This window comes from Silene latifolia, chromosome 2 (assembly GCF_048544455.1).
Source record: "Silene latifolia isolate original U9 population chromosome 2, ASM4854445v1, whole genome shotgun sequence".
NCBI lineage: Eukaryota > Viridiplantae > Streptophyta > Magnoliopsida > Caryophyllales > Caryophyllaceae > Silene > Silene latifolia.
This window is the reverse complement of record NC_133527.1, coordinates 41,008,437-41,014,803: the sequence shown is the minus strand read 5'-3', so window position 1 is coordinate 41,014,803 and position 6,367 is coordinate 41,008,437. Positions and strand designations below refer to the sequence as shown.

The 6,367-nt window shown below is 33.0% G+C and overlaps 1 long non-coding RNA gene across 1 annotated transcript; it reads right to left on the bottom strand.

Annotated features, from left to right (window-relative positions):
- Positions 1-323: 323 nt before the first annotated feature.
- LOC141629385 (uncharacterized) lies at positions 324-1,486 on the bottom strand. The gene is made up of 2 exons (XR_012537275.1): positions 1,154-1,486; positions 324-1,059 (listed from the first exon to the last, which is right to left on the bottom strand). It is a non-coding gene; the product is annotated as an uncharacterized LOC141629385 (long non-coding RNA).
- Between the last annotated feature and the right edge of the window lie 4,881 nt (positions 1,487-6,367).

Here is a 6,367-nt window from a genome sequence, read left to right as displayed (position 1 = left end):
AAACCCTAGGAAACCAACTATAAAAGAAGAAAAATACGCAGCAGCAAAGGCATTCACTTCCGCATAGTTTACGAGAAAAACATTGTACTTCCTTACTTGCAAATCACTCTCGATTATAGTGAAATTATTGGCGGGATTCCGACTCCCCCCGCGGTTGTTCCCACAACGGGTTTTCCGCGTCACCAAAAATCTCTTGCGTCACTTTTCTTCTCCCTCGTTCATTGCTTTTACTTATTAATTTCATTATACGTTCAAAACCATAGATGATCACTTTGACCTCACATATTAATACATAGTTGGTAAAATTTACCCAAAACAAAGGCTGAGATTGAATCTAATCTATTAATAATAAAAGGCAAAAGACCAGCACTGACGTCTTGCAATCCACTGAGCTAGTCAAGTACACACCTCTCTCTTAAATTCTCTCTAGAGTCTCTACAACCAACAAAACACAGATCATGCGATTAAACCATGCAATTTGCTGGTTAATTGGCCGATACGAAAAAAGAAAAATATATCACTGGAAAAATTAGGATTAAAACCTAGAAATTAACGCAAAAAAATCATAATATCAATAGTGTATCAATTTCACCAATTCGGTGCTGTAACATATCACTCGATTTCACCAATTCGGTAGTCGAATTGAGGAATGATGATGTCGGATATCCGGCGGTGGAGATTAGCATATCCGACAACGGTGGTAGTTGTTCCTCGTAGTCGAATTGAGGGAGGAGGCAGAGGGACGAGTTGTTTAATCGGTGGTTATTGAAGCGACGGTGGGCAGCCATGGCAGCAAACAAATGGTGAAGATCGTCCACATTCAAATCCAATTTACGAATGGAAACTCGTACTCGGAACCGCGTGGATTCCGCTTCCTCTTCTTCCTCAATTGGTCCCACCACACGCGCCTCCAAACGCACGCGTCTATCCTCTCCGCCGTCCGTCGCCGCGCCGGTCACTAGGTCTATGGTTCGAACTCGGCTAGCCGCTGCCGCTGGATTATACCTCTGGATGTGTGAGCAAATCAGCTGCCTCCTCTCTATCTAGAGATGAAATTACCTGTATTAAAGATTTGATCAGTTTTAACAAAATTCTAAAATTTCTAAAACTGGATTTATTGTTGAATAATTGGATGGACTCTACAAGACTGTACCTCCAACTGGACAGAAGAATCTGTAGGTGGAACAGCTACCGGGCGTACATTTTCCTGAAATGTGCAATTGACATTATTCGCTATTAGGAAGTGACACTTCACTTAAAAAATAAACCGCATTTATATAATGTGCAAGACTGTACCTCCAAACACACACGTATATTTATTGTATAGTTTTGTGAAAGGTGATTGGTATATGTAAATATGTAATACCATGTGGCGCGTATCATCTTTTTTCACTGAACTGTAAGATAACATAAGAATAACACTGCAATAACACTAGAATAACAGTGTAATAACACTAGAATAACACCAGAATAACACTACAATAACAGCATAATAACACGGGAAAAAAAGAGAAAAAAATTCAAAGTAGTAAAAAAAATCAAAGTGACACCGGAATAACATCACAATAACACCAGAATAACAATACCACCAGAATAACATCACAATAACACATGGTAAAAAAAAAGAGTAAAAAAATCAAAGTAGTAAAAAAAATCAAAGTGACACCGAAATAACATCACAATAACAGTAGAATAACAGTAGAATAACAGCACAATAACACGTGGTTAAAAAAAAAGAAAAAAAATCAAAGTCGTAAAAAAATCAAAGTGGCGCCGGAATAACACTAGAATAACAGCACAATAACATGCGTTAAAAAAAACGAGTAAAAAAATCAAAGTAGTAAAAAAATCAAAGTGACACCGGAATAACATCACAATAACAGTAGAATAACAGCACAATAACACGTGGTAAAAAAAGGAAAAAAAATCAAAATAACAGCAGAATAACATCACAATAACAACGGAATAACAATAACAACACAATAACATGTGGTAAAAAAAGAGAAAAAAAAAATCAAAATCGTAAAAAATATCAAAATAAAAAAAAGCACAATAACAGCATAATAACACGAGGTAAAAAAAATAAGAGTAAAAAAATTCAAGTAAAAAAAAATCTGGTGCAAAAAGAAAAGGAAAAAAAGGTAACATAACGAGAAAATTAGAGAAAAACATAAAAGAAAAAAACTCAAAGTTGTAAAAAAAAAAAGCATAATAACATGAGGTAAATAAAAGGAGATAAAAAATTAAAGTAAAAAAAAAAGAAGACTAGAACTAGAAAAAATAGAAAATAAGTAAATGACAGTGATTTTATATGACATGTAAGATTAGATCTTGACCATTCATCTCTAATATAATCTAGTGGCTGAGATTTCCAAGCCCAAACTCACAACTCACCATAAGAAACCAAACTCACAAGATCCTCTCTCTCTCTCTCTCTCTCTCTCTCTATATATATATATATATATATATATATATATATATATATATATATATATATATATATATATATATATAGAGCAAAGTTCTTCTAAGTCCTTTTTTTTTTTTGAGTCCATAAGTCCTTCCCACAACCCTTAGATCATGCATGGTGGAAGGTTGAGATTGAAAACAAAAAACACACTTAACACTAATGAATTCACTTCTCTCTCTAGTTTTAATAATACATTCACTAATTCATTATCAAACACAATTAACACCATATTTTGTCTTATACTTCAAAGTTTATGAAAATTTTGTTAACATTTTTCCAGTTTCGATCCAGTTTCGATTTTTTTCGTTTTTTTTTTCGAGACAAGTTTTCTAACGAAAAAAGTGTAATTCTAACAAAAAAAAGTGTAATTCTAGCAGAAAAAAGTGTAATTCTAATGAAAAAAAGTGTAATTCTAGCAGAAAAAAGTGTAATTCTAACGAAAAAAAGTGAAAAAAAGTGTAATTCTAGCAGAAAAAAGTGTAATTCTAACGAAAAAAAGTGTAATTCTAACGAAAAAAAGTGTAATTCTAACGAAAAAAAGTGTAATTCTAGCAGAAAAAAGTGTAATTCTAATGAAAAAAAGTGTAATTTTAGCAGAAAAAAGTGTAATTCTAACGAAAAAAAGTGTAATTCTAACGAAAAAAAGTGTAATTCTAGCAGAAAAAAGTGTAATTCTAATGAAAAAAAGTGTAATTCTAGCAGAAAAAAGTGTAATTATAACAGAAAAAAGTGTAATTCTAACGAAAAAAAGTGTAATTCTAACAGAATTACACTTTTTTCTTTAGAATTACACTTTTTATCGTTAGAAATACACTTTTTTCTGTTAGAATTATATTTTTTTCCGTTAGAATTACACTTTTTTCTGCTAGAATTACACTTTTTTTCATTAGAAAAAAGTGTAATTTTAACGAAAAAAAGTGTTATTCCAGCCGAAAAAAGTGCTATTCTAGCCGAAAAAAGTGTTATTCCAGCCGAAAAGTGTAATTATAGCAAAAAAAAAGTGTAATTGTAATTCTAGTAGAAAAAAAGTGTAAATTTAAGATGACAAAAAGTGTAATAATTGAAGAAAAATGAGGAGACGACATTTTAAATATATCTAAGATTAAAATTAAAAGATCTCACATAATTAAACATGAGATCTTTTTTTTCGATCTAAAACTTAAAAAATCGACTTTTACGATCTAAAAAATCGACTTTTACTAAAACAAAACTAAACGAGATCTAAAATTTTAAATTCTAGACAACAAGAAATCGAAATCAGCAAGGTAATAAAAAAAAAAAAAAAAACGACAAATACAAATAAGATCCGAGAAAAAAAAAACGAGAACAAATAAAAAAAAAACGAGATCTAAAAAAATCTACTACATATTTATGTAGATCTAAAATTTGTAAAAACAAACCACAAATAAAAACAAAAAAAATCGAAAATCAGAAGGAAAGTTCACACTTGCATAATTGATATTTACACAACCCTTGACTAATACTCCGTATACACTGTCAACATATACATTAAAAGAAGAATAAAAAAAAAAAAAAAAAAAGCCCAGATCTGGAAAACGGGGAAGGGGAAGGGGAAGGGGAAGGAGGAGCATGCGGGGTTGTGGTGGTGCGGCGTGAAGAGGAGAGGAGAGGAGAGGAGAGAGTGGAGGTGGTCGTGGTGCGAGTGGGAGAGGGTGATCTTTGGTGGGTCGGCGGCGTGTCGGGTGGAGAGGAGAGGAGAGGTGGTCGTGTGGGGATGCGGGTGCGGTTGGTGGGTGGGTGGCGGGGTGGTGGGCTGGTGGGTGACGGGTTGGGGTGGGTGGTGGTGAGTGGGAGAGGGTGATTTTTTGGGGGTCGTGGGGTGGTCGTGTGAGGGTGAGGGTGGCTGTGGTGGTGGCGGTGGGGGTGAGTGGTGCCCCCGGTGGGGAGGGTTGGGGAGAAAATGGGGGAAATTTTTTGATTTTTTTGTTTTTGAATTTGTTTGGTTTTTAGAGAGGAGAGGTTTTTGAGAGATAAAAAATGAGTGAAATTATGAGATATGAGAGAGAAGTGGTGTTTGGAAAAGTATATATATTAAATTAGTAGTTAATTAGGAAGAGTTAGTGATTAATTAGTATAGGTAGTGAGAGAGTGGGTTTAATGAGCTTTAATCCCTCCTTTTTTGCTTTCAATCTCACCCCTCCATCTTCCTCATCCAATGGCTCTAAAGGGAACTTATGGACTCAAAGGTAAGAGGAGGACTCAAATGATCTTTTCTCTCTCTCTCTCTCTCTCTCTCTATATATATATATATATATATATATATATATATATATATATATATATATATATATATATATATATATATATATATATATATATATATATATATATACATATAGATTTAGGATCCTATGAGAACCCCCTTCATATGAGAACCATGAGAACCTCAGGTTCAGAACCTTTGTACCAAAGGTACAACAATATTATATTAACTGTTCAGAACTTTTGTACCAATGGTACAACGATATTATAAGTTCAGCATTTTACTGTTTTAATGTTATAACTAATAAAGAAATACTTTACGGAAAAATTATCTTATACAAACTAAAAAACGCATTTTAGCATAACGTCGTGATAACTGATGAGATAAATAAGGTGTCATACAATCTGACCTACTGACAAACTCATCCACATTCGCAAGTTCACTACTAACTTCCATGCTAACTCACCAAAAAGATGCCCCAACATGATAAAGGGTGTAACTGATATATTACACTTCAAATTTAATCAAACCAAATTAGGTATTAGGTTTTATGGACTAAATGGCCTGCAAAAGTGATCAAAGCAGTAGGGTGATCAAAACCAAGTTATAAGGTCATTAGTAGTCCCGCAAATATTAATTGATTTATGATGTTACTAACTCGGCTCATGTGCACTATATCTGAAGTGGGCTTAATGATTTAAAAGCTTGATTGTTATAGGATGGATAGTAATGCGATGAAAAGTAATGAACTTCACATTGAATATCCTTCGGCAACTCGCTCGGCTCATGTGCACTATACCATTTTACCATATAGCCAGATACCATCTTCATTCAAATGATTCCCAATTCTGAAAAATTCTATTACCATTCCTATAAATCATTACTTGATACCAGATATTTTATAAACAATGTTCTTTACTCTTGCGATAATATTTTCCATTTTGTCCCCTTCCATTTTAAATTGAAAATTTATATATTAATTTGGACTAATACACTTCTAAGAAATTCTTGATATATTCATGGTACTTCATATTAATGAGAATATTCATTTTTGAGAGGATTTCGTAATTAACTAAAAGAATCTACAAAATATTAAAAAGATTGATTGAAATTGTCTTATCCAATGCCCCATGTACCTTTTCTACAAAGGTTATGAACCTTTAGTATAATACTTCCTCCATTCAACTCCACTCTACCATCTTTCCTTTTTCATCCATTCAACTCCACTCTACCTATTTCCTAAAAAGGAATGCTAAATGACCATTTTGTCCTCATACTCCATTACTTATTTACAATATTTGCCACTCATACCCCACTACTTCTACATTAAACTCCACCTTTTTCCACTCATACCCCACTTAATTACATTATACCCCATTATTTATTTACAATAATCTCCACCCAACCCCACCCTTCTTAATATTTGTGCAAAATACAAATAGGTAGAGTGAAGTTGAATGGAGGAAGTACTATTGTACTTTTGGTACAAAAGTTCTGAACCTGAGGTTCTCACGGTTCTCATGGGAAGGAGGTTCTCATATGATCTCAACCCTATATATATATATATATATATATATATATATATATATACATTTCAAAACATTTCCGAAGAATTATATTATACACTCGTTAGGCACTCGCAAAAATAATAAGTTATATTATTGTAATTACTC